The sequence below is a fragment of the Halichoerus grypus genome, chromosome 5, assembly GCF_964656455.1.
Source record: "Halichoerus grypus chromosome 5, mHalGry1.hap1.1, whole genome shotgun sequence".
In the NCBI taxonomy this organism is placed as follows: domain Eukaryota; kingdom Metazoa; phylum Chordata; class Mammalia; order Carnivora; family Phocidae; genus Halichoerus; species Halichoerus grypus.
In genome coordinates, this window is record NC_135716.1 from 82,108,169 (window position 1) to 82,123,523 (window position 15,355).

The following is a 15,355-nucleotide window of genomic DNA, read 5'->3' on the forward strand; positions in this document are numbered from 1 at the left end:
AGTTTCTAGAGTATAGATCCTCTACATCTTTGGTTAGGTTCATTCCTACATATCTTATGATTTTTGATGCTATTGTAAATGGAATCGAATCCTTAATTTCTTTTTTCAGTTACATTGCTAGTGTATAGAAACGCAACTGATTTCTGTGCATTGCTTTTGTATCCTGCCACCTTGTGGAATTGCTGTATGAGTTCTAGTAACTTGGGCATGGAGTTTTTTGGGTTCTCCACATAAAGGATCATGTCATCTGTGAAGAAAGTTTGACTTCTTCTTTGCCAATTTGAATACCTTTTATTTCTTTTGTTGTCTGATTAGTGAGGCTAGGACTTAATAGTACTATGTTGGAAAATAATGGTGAGAGTGAGCTTCCCTGTCGTGTTCCTGACCTTAAGGGAAAAGCTCTCAGTTTTTCCCCATTGAGAATGATATTCACTGTGGGCTTTTCATAGATGGCTTTTATGATATTGAGTTATGTTCCCTCTATCCCTGCACTTTGAAGAGTTTTAATCAAGAAAGGATACTGTATTTTGTCAAATGCTTTCTCCGTATCATTGAGAGGGTCATATGGTTCTTGTCTTTTCTCTTATTGGTGTGCTCTATCATGTTGATTAATTTGGGAACATTGAACCACCCTTGCATCCCAGGAATAAATCCCACCTGGTCCTGATGGATAATCCTTTTAATGTATTGCTGGATCCTATTGGCTAGGATCTTGGTGAGCATTTTGGCATCCATGTTCATCAGGGATATTGGGTCTGCAATTCTCCTTTTTGATGGGGTCTTTGTCTGGATTGGGGATCAGGGTAATGCTGGCCTCATAGAACAAGTTTGGAAGTTTTCCTTATATTTCTATTTTCTGAAACAGCCCCAGTAGAATAGGTATAATTTCTTCTTTAAATTTTTGGTAGAATTCCCCTGGGAAGCCATCTGGCCCAGGACTTTTGTTTTTTTGTGAGGTTTTAATTACTGTTTCAATTTCCTTACTGGGTATGGGTCTGTTCAGATTGTCTATTTCTTCCTGTTTCAGTCTTGGTAGTTTATAAGTTTCCATGAATGCATACATTTCTTCTTGATTGCTTAATTTGTTGGCATATAGTTGCTGGTAATAATTTCTAATAATTGTTTCTATTTCCTTGATGGTAGTCGTGATCTCCTCCTTTCCATTCATGATTTTATTTAATTTGGGTCCTTTCTCTTTTCTTTTGGATAAGTTTGGCCAGTGGTTTATCTATCTTATTAATTCTTTCAATGAACCAGCTTCTAGTTTCATTGACCTGTTCCACTGTTTTTCTGGTTTCTATTTCATTGATTTCTGCTCTGATCTCAATTATTTCCCTTCTCCTGCTTGGTTTAGGTCTTTAGTTTCTGTTCTTTTTCCAGGTCCTTTAGGTGCAGGGTTATTGTGTGCACTTGGAATTTTTCTAATTTTTTGATAGAGGCTTGGATAGCTATGTATTTCCCTCTTAGGACCTCCTTTGCAATATGCCATATGTTTTGGACTGATTTGTTTTCATTCTCATTAGTTTCCATGAATTTTTTAAGTTCTTTAATTTCCTGGTCGACCCATTCGTTCTTTAGCATGATGTCCTTTAACCTCCAAGTGCTTGAGTTCCTTCCAAATTTCTTCTTGTGGTTGAGTTCCAGTTTCAGGGAATAATCTCAATCTTTTGGTATCGACTGAGACCTGATTTGTGACCCAGTATGTGGTCTATTCTGGAGAAAGTTCCATGTGCACTCAAGAAGAATGAGTATTCTGCTGTTTTAGGATGGAATGTTATGTATATATCTAGGCAGTCCATCTGGTCCTATGTGTCATTCAAAGCTCTTGTTTCTTTGTTGATCTGCTTAGAAGATCTGTCCATTGCTGTGAGTAGAGTGTTAAGTCTCTTACTGTTAATGTATTATTATCAATATATTTCTTTATTTTGGTTATTAGTTGGTTTATGTAATTGCTTGCTCCCATGTAGGGGGCATAGATATTTACAATTGTTAGATCCTATTGTTGGATAGAACTTTTAAGTGTGATATATATAGTATCTCTCTACACCTCTTACTACAGTCTTTGGTTGAAAATCTAATTTATTGATATGAGGATTGCTACCCCAGCTTTCTTTTGAGGTCCATTAGTGTGGTAAATGGTTCTCCATCCCCTCACTTGCATTCTGGAGGTGTCTTTAGGTTCAAAATGAGACTCTGGTAGACAGCATATGGCTTGGTCCCACTTTTTTTTAATCCAATCTGAAACCCTGTGTCTTTTCATGGGGGCATTCAGCCCATTTACATTAGGAGTAACTAAGTATTGAAAGATATGCATTTAGTGCCATTGTATTGCCTATAAACTCCCTGTTTTTATAGATTTTCTGTTTCTTTCTTGTCTATGTGACTCTTGGGTTTCTCTTCGCTTATAAAATTCCCCTTAACATTTCTTGCAAAGCCTGCTTGGTGGTCACATATTATTTCAGGTTCTGCCTGTCCTGAAAGCTCTTTAATCTCTCTATCCATTCTGAATAACAGTCTTGCTGGGTAAAGTATTCTTGGCTGAATGTTCTTTTCATTTAGTACCCTGAACGTCTTGCCAGCCCTTTCTGGCTTGCTGGGTTTCTGTGGACAGCTCTGAGGTTATTCTGATGTTCCTCCCTCTGTACGTAAGAAATTTCTTCCCTTAGCTGCTCTCAGGATAGCTTTCTTGGGTCTAAGATTTGCAAGCTTCATTATTACATGTTGGGGTGTTGATTTATTTTTATTGATTTTGGGAGGGGTCCTCTCTGCCTCTTGGACAGGAATGCTTGTTTCCTTCTCCAGATTAGGGAATTTCTCAGCTATGATTTACTCAAATATACCTTCCAGTCCTTTCTCTCTCTGTCCCCTTGTGGATCCCAATAATTCTGACATTGGAATGTTTCATGGCATCGTTGATCTCTCTAAGTCTATTTTCATGGGCTACTAGCTGCCTATCCCTATCTTCCTCAGCTTCCTTCCTTCCTATCAGCTTATCTTCTAGATCACTGATTCGCTCTTTTGCCTCATTCCTCATTTACACTGGCTATTAGAATAATCAGTTTAGACTGCTTCTCATTCAAAGCATTTTTTTATTATGTTATGTTAATCACCATACATTACATCATTAGTTTTTGATGTAGTGTTCCATGATTCATTGTTTGTGCATAACACCCAGTGCTCCATTCAATATGTGCCCTCTTTAATACCCATCACCAGGCTAACCTATCCCCCACCCCCATCCCCTCTAGAACCCTCAGTTTGTTTCTCAGAGTCCATCATCTCTCATGGTTTTTCTCCCCCTCCGATTTCCCCCCCCTTCATTTTTCCCTTCCTACTATCTTCTTCTTCTTCTTTTTTTTAACATATAATCTCTTATGTGTTTCAGAGGTACAGGTCTGTGATTCAACAGTCTTACACAATTCACAGCACTCACCATAGCACATACACTCCACAATGTCTATCACCCAGCCACCGCATCCCTCCCACTCCCAACCACTCCAGCAACCCTCAGTTTGTTTCCTGAGATTAAGAGTTCCTCATATCAGTGAGATCATATGATACATGTCTTTCTCTGATTGACTTATTTCACTCAGCGTAATACCCTCCAGTTTCATCCACATCATTGCAAATGGCAAGATTTCATTCCTTTTGATGGCTGCATAATATTCCATTGTATATATATACCACTTCTTCTTTATCCATTCATCTGTCGATGGACATCTTGGCTCTTTCCGTAGTTTGGCTATTGTGGACATTGCTGCTATAAACATCGGGGTGCATGTATCTCTTTGGATCTCTACATTTGTATCTTTGAGATAAATACCCAGTAGTGCAATTGCTGGATCGTATGGTAGCTCTATTTTCAACGTTTTGAGGAACCTCCATATTGTTTTCCAGAGTGGCTGCCCCAGCTTGGATTCCCACCAACAGTGTAGGAGGGTTCCCCTTTCTCTGCATCCCCGCCAACATCTGTCATTTCCTGACTTGTTAATTTTAGCCATTCTGACTGGTGTGAGGTGGTATCTCATTGAGGTTTTTTTTTTTTTTTTTTTTTTTCTCATTGAGGTTTTGATTTGGATTTCCCTGATGCCGAGCGATGTTGAACACTCTTTCATGTGTCTGTTGGCCATTTGGATACCTTCTTTGGAAAAATGTCTGTTCATGTCTTCTGCCCATTTCTTGATTGGATCATTTGTTCTTCGGGTGTTGAGTTTGATAAGTTCTTTATAGATATTGGATACTAGCCCTTTATCTGATATGTCATTTGCAAATATCTTCTCCCATTCTGTTGGTTGTCTTTTGGTTTTGTTGATTGTTTCTTTTCCTGTGCAAAAGATTTTTATCTTGATGAAGTCCCAATAGTTATTTTTGCCCTTGCTTCCGTTGCCTTTGGTGATGTTTCTAGAAAGAATTTGCTGAGGCTGAGGTCGAAGAGGTTGCTGCCTGTGTTCTCCTCTAGGATTTTAATGGACTCCTGTCTCACATTTAGGTCTTTCAACCATTTGGAGTCTATTTTTGTGTGTGGTGTAAGGAAATGGTCCAGTTTCATTCTTCTGCATATGGCTGTCCAATTTTCCCAACACCATTTGTTGAAGAGACTGTCTTTTCTCCATTGGACATTCTTTCCTGCTCTGTCAAAGATTGGTTGACCATAGAGTTGAGGGTCCATTTCTGGGCTCTCTATTCTGTTCCATTGATCTATGTGTCTATTTTTGTGCCAGTACCATACTGTGTTGATGATGACAGCTTTGTAATAGAGCTTAAGTCTGGAATTGTGATGCCACCAGCTTTGCTTTTTTTTTTTTTTTTTTTTTTTTTCAAAATTCCCCTGGCTATTTGGGGTCTTCTCTGGTTCCATACAAATTTTAGGATTATTTGTTCCATTTCTTTGAAAAAAGTTGATGGTATTTTGATAGGGATTGCATTAAATGTGTAGATTGCTCTAGGTAGCATTAACATCTTCACAATATTTGTTCTTCCAATCCATGAGCATGGAACGTTTTTCCATTTCTTTGTGTCTTCCTCAATTTCTTTCCTGAGTATTTTATAGTTTTCTGAGTACAGATTCTTTGCCTCTTTGGTTAGATTTATTCCTAGGTATCTTATGGTTTTGGGTGCATTTGTTTTTTGTTTTTGTTTTTTAAAGATTTTATTTATTTATTTGATAGAGAGAGCAAGAGAGCACAAGCAGGGGGAACAGTAAAGGGAGAGGGAGAAGCAGGCTCCCCGCCAAGCAGGGATCCCAATGCAGGGCTCGATCCCAAGACCCTGGGATCGTGACCTGAGCCGAAGGCAGATGCTTAACCATCTGAGCCACCCAGGCGCCCCTTGGGTGCATTTGTAAATGGGATCGACTCCTTAGTTTCTCTTTCTTCTGTCTTGTTGTTGGTGTATAGGAATGCCACTGATTTCTGTGCATTGATTTTATATCCTGCCACTTTACTGAATTCCTATGTGAGTTCTAGCAGTTTTGGGGTGGAGTCTTTTGGGTCTTCCACATAAAGTATCATATCATCTGCAAAGAGTGAGAGTTTGACTTCTTCTTTACCGATTTGGATACCTTTTATTTCTTTTTGTTGTCTGATTGCAGTGACTAGGACTTCTAGTACTACTTTGAAGAGCAGTCGTGATAGTGGACATCCCTGCCATGTTCCTGACCTTAGGGGGAAAGCTCTCAGTTTTTCCCCATTGAGAATGATATTTGCTGTGGGTTTTTCATAGATGGCTTTTACGATATTGAGGTATGTAACCTCTATGCCTATACTCTGAAGAGTTTTGATCAAGAAAGGATGCTGTACTTTGTCAAATACTTTTTCTCCATCTATTGAGAGGATCATATGGTTCTTGTTCTTTCTTTTATTAGTGTATTGTATCACATTGATTGATTTGTGGATGTTGAACCAATCTTGCAGCCCAGGAATAAATCCCACTTGGTCGTGGTGAATAATCTTTTTAATGTACCGTTGGATCCTATTGGCTAGTATTTTGGTGAGAATTTTTGCATCCATGTTCGTCAGGGATATTGGTCTGTAATTCTCCTTTTTGATGGGGTCTTTGTCTGGTTTGGGGATCAAGGTAATGGTGGCCTCATAAAACGAGTTTGGAAGTTTTCCTTCCATTTCTATTTTTTGGAACAGTTTCAGAAGAATAGGTATTAATTCTTCTTTAAATGTTTGGTAGAATTCCCCTGGGAAGCCATCTGGCCCTGGGCTTTTGTGTTTTGGGAGATTTTTGATGACTGCTTCAATTTCCTTAGTGGTTATAGGTCTGTTCAGGTTTTCTATTTCTTCCTGGTTCAGTTTTGGTAGTTGATACATCTCTAGGAATGCATCCATTTCTTCCAGATTGTCTAATTTGCTGGCATATAGTTGCTCATAATATGTTCTTATGATTGTTTGTATTTCTTTGGTGTTGGTTGTGATCTCTCCTCTTTCATTCTTGATTTTATTTATTTGGGTCATTTCCATTTTCTTTTTGATAAGTCTGGCCAGGGGTTTATCAATCTTATTAATTCTTTCAAAGAACCAGCTCGTAGTTTTGTTGATCTGTTCTACTGTTCTTTTGCTTTCTATTTCATCTCATTCATAGCATTTTTAAGTTTGGCCTGATTAGATCTTATTTCTGCCCTTAGAGAGTCTATATTGTCACTAATACTTTTTTCAAGCCTAGCTATTGATTTCATGATTGCCATCCTGAAGTCTGTCTCTGACATCTTCCTTATATTATTATCCATTAGTTCTGTGGTGGAGACAATGTCTCTGGTTCTTTTCTTTGTTGTGAGCTCCTCCTCCTCCTAGTCATTCTGTCGAGGGATGATTGAGCGAATGATCAGAGTCCAAAATATTAACCATGACCCAAGGTAGATGCACCCTTGCAATACCCAGAGTGGTCCAAAGCCACCACCGAAAAAACAAAGCCAAAATAAAATACAAGAATAATATTTAAAAATGAAAAAGTGTTTTTAAAAAAGCAGGATGAGGGGAAGGGGGCCATAACCTCTCAGTGTGGACAAAACAGGGTGTTTCAGTTGTTTCTGGGTGTATTTTGGTCTCTGTTAGAGGACACTACATCCCAAAAATCCAAGGGAAATAAAACTTGTATATATGAAAAGGTAAAACTAAATAGAGTGAAAAATGGGCTAAAATAAGGCATATATCTATAAAAAATATAAGTGTGTAAAAATTCAAGTTAAAAAGCGACTATGAAAAATGAGTTGTTTTAATAGACACCTAGTTGAAATGAGGAGAATATAAAAAGAAGAATACAACAGAGGGGAATAAAAGCATGAGAAAAGGGGAAAAAGAAAGAAAGAAAGAACAGAAAAGGAGAATTAAATCTGAAAAATAAACAAGTCATGAGGCCACACCTGGAGCTCAATATAGAATTTTCCCTGGGTGTTTGGATTTTACAGTCTTAGAGGATTCATAGGATTGTCATCCACCTGTTCTTCCAACCTGTCTTCTGGGAGAGGGGACTGCTGAGCTGTTTCTCAGGTAACCCTGCCTTTGTGGACAGGGGGATGGGCTCAGTGGAAACCAGTCTTCTGTGTGGCTTTTGTTCTCTGGGGGCTTTTGGTGGAGCCAAATGGCCAAAGCCAAACTTCTGGCCCGGAATAGAAAATTCACAGTCTGCCCTCTTTAACAAACCCTCCAGGACAAAGAGTCTCCACTTCCACATGCACCACTGAAAACTGCACCCTCCCACAGTGCGTGTCACAGCAACTCTCTCAGTGGTAGTCTCAGGGGCCCGGGAGTGCCACTGCCCTTTGTGATTCTAAAACTGCCAGGGGCTGCTGGCTCATGCGTGCACCCGAAGCTCTGGAATCAGGTTTGTGTTCTGCCCTAAAGACTTTTCCCAGCCACTACTGTTCTGCAAAGTTTTTGCCCAGTCACCAGTGCAGGTTCCAGATTTTTTCAAGCTGTTCAAGCAAAGAATGGATATCGACCCGCTCAGCTCGAGGTTTATGGTGATCCAAGCTGAGAATCTCTTCCTGGGCTCACTGACCATAACCTGCTTCCTGGCTCCAAAGCTCGGGTCCTCTAGCATTTCAGGAATCTCCTTTTGCTCTGTGGTCCCTCGTAACCTGGGACCACAATGCCCTACCTAGAATTCTGCCTCTTCATTTCCAGAGCCCCTTTCAGAGAGGGCTGTCTCTTACTAGAGCATATTTCTAAGGGTTCTGATTTTGTGCTCCAGTGTTATATCATTTTCCAGCCAGCTTATGGTGGCTCCCTCCCCTTCTGTTTATCATCCAATATGTCCCTGCAGATTCACCACTCCACACATCCTACCTTGCAAAAAGCAGTCACTTTTCTGCTTGTAGAGAACCAGATATATATTCTTACATCTAGGCTGATTTTGTGGGTGTTCAAATAGTTTGATAGATATCCAGCAAAATTCAGGGGACCCTTTTGAATGGGGTCCCCTACTTTTCTGTCATCTTGCCTCCCAGACTGAAAGCATCTTTCAACTACCATCTTCCTTCATGAAGATAAAGCATTTTCCATTATATCTGTGGAAACTTAGGGAATATGCCATTATTTAACTCATCAAAACAACAGTGTGTAAAATAGCATCTTACAACTAACATCTGTCAGGAAGATGGTAGCCTTATCAAATATATGTGTGGTAGCATAGGGAAAGTGCCATATGCCTAATTCATTGAAACATCACTGTGTAGAGAGCATCTTTCAAATAACATCTTTATGCAAAACTGTTTAAGCCTATTGTGGCTCATAGCCAAAAGGGGCAGCCAGGTTATCCACAATCTGTTCCAGTCTCTGTGCTCTGCTCAGTTCACCCCAGAAAAGTGGCCAATCAGTGAGCACACAGATTTTTTTTATCTTCCTTATCCTTTTTTTTATTATGTTCTATGTTCAATTAACAAACATCATTGGTTTTTGATGTAGTGTTCAACGATTCATTAGTTGCAGATAACACCCAGTGCTCATCACAACATGTGCCCTCCTTAATACCCATCACCCGGTTACCCCATCCTCCACCCCCCTCCCTTCTGTAACCCTGTTTGTTTCTCAGAGTTGGTAGTCTCTCATGGTTTGTCTCCCTCTATGATTCCCCCCTCTTCAGTTTTCCCTCCCTTCCCCTATGGCCCTCTGTGCTATTCCTTATGTTCCACGTGTGAGTGAAACCATATAATTATCTTTCCCTGCTTGACTTACTTCACTTAGCATAATCCGCTCCAGTTCCATCCATGTCGATGCAAATGGTAGGTATTCATCCTTTCTGATGACTGAATAATATTCCACTGTATATATGAACCACATCCTCTACATCCATTCATCTGTTGAAGGACATCTTGGCTCATTCCAGTTTGGCTATTGTGGACATTGTAAGCACAGAATTTTGAGGCTACTGTGAAGAGTAAGCTCAGGTCCTGATTTCATCGGTGGTGAGATAGAGCCCAGACTAGGGCTCCATGCTCAGGAGGAAGTCTGCTTGAGATTCTGTCCCTCTCCCTCTGCCCCTCCCCCCACTCACTTTCTCTCCCTCTCTCTCAAATAAATAAATAACTCTTCAAAAAAAATTTTCCAGACTATTTTCTAGAGTAATTGTACAATTTAACATTCCCATCAGCAGTGTATGAGATTTCTAGCTCCTACACATCCTTGCCAATATTTGGAATGGAGATTCTTTTCACTTTTGCCATTTTGATTGGCATGTAGTGGTTTAAATTTGCATTTTCCTAATGGCTAATGAAGTAGATCTTGTCATGTTCTTATATGCTTTCCATATATATTCTTTGCTGAACTGTCTTTACAAATTGTTTACCCATTTTATTTTATTATTTTATTTTTTTAAGATTTTATTTATTTATTTGAAAGAGAGAGAGCATGAGGAGGGTGGAGGGCAGAGGGAGTGGGAGAAGCACACTCCCAGCTCAGCAGGGAGCCCAATGGGGGTTGGGGGATTGGCTTGATCCCAGGACCCTGAGCTCATGACCTGAGCCAAAGGCAGTTGCTTCACTGACTGAGCCACACAGGTGCCCCTCTTTTACCCATTTTTAAATTGGATTGTTTGTCATCTTATTATTGAGAGTTCCTTCAATGTTCTATATAGGAGACCTTTATCAGATATGTAATTTATAAATATTTTCTACCTATATGTGACTTGCCTTTGCATTCTCTCACCGATGTCTTTTGAAGAGCAAAAGTTTTAAATTCTGGGGCACCTGGGTGGCTTAGTTAGGCATCTGCCTTCAGCTCAGGTCATGATCCCAGAGTCCCAGGATGGAACCCTGCATCAGGCTCCCTGCTCAGCAGGAAGTCTGCTTCTCCCTCTGCCCCTCCCCCCTTCTCATGCTCTCTCTCACTCTCTCTCTCAAATAATTAAATAAAATCTTTTTCTAAAAGTTTTAAATTTTGATGAAGTCTAGTTATCAATTTGTTCTTTCATTAATTACAATTTGGTATCATATCTAAGAAATCATTGTCCAACTTAAGCTTATATAGATTTTTTAAAAGATGTATTTATTTAATTTTAGAAAGTGACTGAGAAGAACTAATCTGTACTGAGTATTTACTCCCTACCAGGCACTGTGTTCAGTGCTTTACCTGCACATCTCATGTAACACCTGGGACAACCCATGTAGCAGAAACTCCTATTGGACCCATTTTGAAATGAGAAACTGAACCACAGGAAATTCAAGAAACTTAGTCAGAGTCACACCGCTCCTCAGCCAACTTTGCACCTATATTTTGTCTATCCAGAGTGCTCTCTTTTTATGACCTCTATTGTAGGGATTTCCAGGGAGAAAACAATCCCAGCCTCTGATGCCCTGAACTGCTCTGACACTCTCCGCCTGTTTGGTTCTCATGCTGGAAATTAACAATCTCATAAATGGAATATCAACCTCAGACAAGATTACTCTAAAATGACACAGTACAAGGCTACCTCATGATTCTGAACAGGCCCAGCCAAAACAAAGGTATTGTGCAACCTACAAAATCCCAAACATCCTCCTCTTTTCATAAGGAAATGACTGCGTCTTCTCACTCCACTCATAGAATTGCCAGTACTAACAGTAGTATTCCATATAGAGCAAACCCTTCTTCCTTCCATCCTCCCCCAAAGCCCAGATCCTAGAATAGGTTCTTTCTAATACCTTCTTCCTGGGGTGTGTTCTTCCTGGCTGCAAGGAATAAAACCCCCAGCATGTTTCATGGGAGGTGTATTCCTGGTGATTTGGCTTAAGGGAATTGCCATCAACTAAGGCTATGCCAGGGCATCAGGGAACAATTTTTCACTCGTGCGTCGTGTCACAGATTTCCCAAAAATAAACGTACTTCTTCAAGGTAAGATTGCTCACTGTACTTCGTCTTTTCTTATCCCTGCTGTTTTCCTAACTATGAGAAATTGTATAACACGTGATAGTGAGTTATGATAGACGGGGTCTATCCCGTTTGGGATTGAATGAGAGCTGTCATAATCCTGAACTTCCAGGGAATTGATCACAAGGACCACAAGGTAGCAGGGCAATATGCCTTTGGGCTTTTGGAGTTGCAAATGGGCACGTGCAAAAGAACAATACATGGTTTTGGAAGATATTTTAGCAAAAAAATTAGCCATAAAGGCCACAAAATATTTAATCCATAATCCACCAGTCACTCTGTACAGAGATTATCCTGCTTTAACTTTGGTCAATGGTAACTATTTTAAGAAAAACGAGAGAATTGCATAAGAGCACATCCAATGAATATGGGGATGACATAAAAGGTTGCATTGCCAAATCAGTCCCCTCAAATCATAAATCTTACCCAGTATCAAGTTTTACTCACATTTTCAAGGGTAAAATTGTGAGGTACCAGCAAAGCAACTGAGACCACCAACACTAACTGCAAAAACCTGCTTCCCACATGAGGACATGCTCTGGCCCAGACGAAACATATATGGTCTCTAAGTGACGTGTGAGCTCCCCACACAAAGTGGAGCTGTTTGGGGTGATTTCCCATGGTGATGCTTACATAGCTGATGTGACAGTTTCTAGGGAACAAAGCCATATTAATCCACAGATTCTTGGTTTGGTTCCCTAAATAGTTCTGCACAGACCAGATACACCCTCCTGAAAATATACCTTAAGGGGGCCCTCCCAAAAGTAACCACCCTTTAGGTGTTTGCCAACAGGTTCTTCACTAAATGTTTACAAAGAAAATTGACGGGGATTCAATCACTCCTCCCTCCCTCCCTTCCTCCCTTCTTTCCTTCCTTCCTCCCTCTGTCCGTCCCTCCATCCCTCCTTTCTTTCCTTCCTTCCTTCTTTCTTTTCTTCCTCTCTTCCTTTCTCCCTTCCTTCCTTTCTTTTTTCTTCCTTTCTTTCCAGGCCAGGCCCACTAAAGGGAAATGAACAACTGCAAAGAACACTGTTTCCCTTCTTTTCCCCACATTGTGTAGATAGAGTTTGTTGGCACCCCTTGTAAATCAGCAACAATTCAATTTTCTTTACCTGGGAAAAGTTATGTAGGGAATATATATATATTTAAAAATGAAATGCCATGGTCCTCTCTGGAATCATAACCCACTTATGAGCACACTTTATTTAACCATCCTCTCCCCATTTCTCTTTATTACCTGTGTCACCTACATCTTTCCCCAATGATGGAGCCACCTCAAATGTACTGCTTAACCTGGAGGTGGGGCCAAAGAGAAGTGCACACATGGCTAGAATGCTACAAGCATTTAGAAAGGAACCATGAGAGACTATGGACTCTGAGAAACAAACTGAGGGTTCTAGAGGGGAGGGGGGTAGGGCGATGGGTTAGCCTGGTGTTGGGTATTAAAGAGGACATGTATTGAATGGAGCACTGGGTGTTATATGCAAACAATGAATCATGGAACACTACATCAAAAACTAATGGTGTAATGTGTGGTGATTAACATAACATAATAAAAAAAAAGAAAGAAAGGAGCCTAAAGTACCATTAGGAATAAGCACTGCCACATTTAGTGGTATGGATTTTAGGTTTGGTACTGATATCAACTTCCTTGTACAAATATGTTTAGACTCAAGAGTGAGACCATGGGATCAGACAAAATGAAAGAAAACTGTGCCAAGTGTGAAGATACTAAGTTACCAAAGTTACTCTGAGTTGTGTAATTGCTTTGTCCCTTAGGCCCTCATTTCCACCTGCAGAACCCAGAAAACGTTCAATAGAGTCTCCACTTGCCATCAAATTCAATCTGAGGACACAATAATATAAACTGTTAACCCAAACTTTCCATTTTTTCCTTAACCTGTATTGAATGCAAGGTATTTCAATTGCCCATTCCCATTTTAGGTGAGATTGCAGTGAAGGCACAGAGTAATGTGGTACATCCAGGTAATATTCTGTTTCTTGGTTTACTTCTGTACTCAGCATGTCAACTTTGTCTGCCAGTGGACCTCTGAACACACACAGGAAACCCAACAAATATTAAAAATATAGGGTCTCTGGGTTGATCTTGGGAAAGAGGCAACATTTAGGATTCTCTCAGGGCTCAGAAAGGCTCTTGATCTGCAAGGACCATGGTAGCTGCCCCAATTTCCATAGGGGGTGTAACTCTGGATTCCTGATGCATGCACCTTATTTAATTTTTATTTATTATTTTTATTTAATTTTAGCTAAGCTCCATGACCAGTGTGGGGCTCTAACTCGTGACCTTGAGATCAAGAGTTGCATGCTCTATTGACTGAGCCAGCCATGTGTCCCTCTGGGCAGCTTTGATGGCCAGGCACATACCACGATTTTCATGTTAGCAGAAAGGTTTAAAAATCTAGGAAATGCCTTCAATCTGCTCCACTCCTACTGGGCATGTTTCCTGAGTTCCTGCTATGTGCGAGTCCTCTTTCCCACCTACCCATAGAAAACCCTCTAGGAACCCAACCCAGGTCCTCTGGGATCCCTTTTATCCTTTTTGTGTAATCCTCTCCTGCTCTCAATGTGTTTGTGCTTCTAAAGACAGGGAGTAGGACTGCCCTGGGGCTCCTGGATCTCCTTTGTACCCAGTCCCAGAGAATGGGGAGTACATGCAGTATACAACCACCAGCCCCATTTATCTCCCCTCCTGAAAGGCACTCAGCCCATCTCTAACAGTGCAGGAGTGTGAAATCCCCTTTCCTGGCCTGGGGGAAACTAACTCTGGAAACAAGTTACCTCCAGGTTCTCCTACACCTGTCAGGACAAATCTCCCCCAAGGCTGTTGGAAATCAACATACACAGTAATGAACTCAAAATGGTCATTGTGGTTTTCATCTCTTAACATGAGATTTGGACTTTTTTTTTTTTTTTTTTTTTTTTACAATTTCCACGTATCTGCTGAATGTTTTGTACATGATGGGATGCAGTTACAAGAAATGCTTTCTTGTCCTTCTTGGTGATTCTCACCTTGGTGTCAGCTCTGGGTCATTTTCAGATGAGTGATCTGTCTCCTCATGAGGGCTCATTTCCCCTGCTTCTCTGCATACCTCAAACTGTTGGATGGAATGTCAGACAGTGTGAATGTTACCTTATTAGTTGCTGGATGTTTTTGTGTTTTCGATAAAACGCAAACACGACAACCAAGGTTTCTTTTCTAAACCTGCAGATAGAAACTCTCCTACATTTTCTATGAGAAATAGCGAAAAGCTGCTCCTTCACAAAGCAAGCCTGAAAAATGGCGGTGCATTTCTCACTCCACTGGTGTCACCAGGGTCAACTCTGTGGCCCGGCAATGCAAGAAAAAAAAAAAAAGCAAGACGAAAAGCAAAAACACTTTATTGTTACACACCCGTTACCAGGGGAGAGCGCAAACACAGTCACCCACTACTACAATTTATGCAGTCGAGTTTCCCACCTTTGGGGAAATCTCAGAGTTCAGCACATCCTCAGTGCAACGGACAAGCCTCGTTCCGGGAAAACTGCCTGCTTGATCGTGGTATCTCCCCTGCCAGGTAAGTGTGACTCGCCCTACCTCCTCCCTACACCAGCCTCACGCGCCTTCCACCTACACACAAGATCACTCGCCTAGCCACACCCTAAACCATCAGCACCTATTCCTGTCCCAAGCATCCTCACCCTCCACACAATACTTCCTAATACAATGGAAGCAACAGCACTGCTACTTCCACAGCCCCGGGAATTCTGTCCAGAACCGCACCCCAATGTTGTCTGATTTTACATCAGACACGCCGGGTCCATGACGTCAAGGGCCTCGCCTCAGTCCCTCCACCCCAACCCCTTTCCCTGTCCCCAGCTCCCATCCCACCTTGAATCTGTTCTGACGTCCTTCCTCCTCGACCCCCTCTTCCCTCCCCTCTTCCCTCACACCCTTCTTCTCTTCCGCCTCCTCCCACTGCCTTGGCTTCCTTCCTCCTCTTGCCAGT

At 41.0% G+C, this 15,355-nt stretch overlaps 1 non-coding gene across 1 annotated transcript; it reads right to left on the bottom strand.

Moving 5' to 3' along the window:
* Window positions 1-14,767: 14,767 nt before the first annotated feature.
* Window positions 14,768-14,931, bottom strand: LOC118519157 (U1 spliceosomal RNA). The gene has a single exon (XR_004909033.1). It is a non-coding gene; the product is annotated as a U1 spliceosomal RNA (small nuclear RNA).
* Window positions 14,932-15,355: the final 424 nt, after the last annotated feature.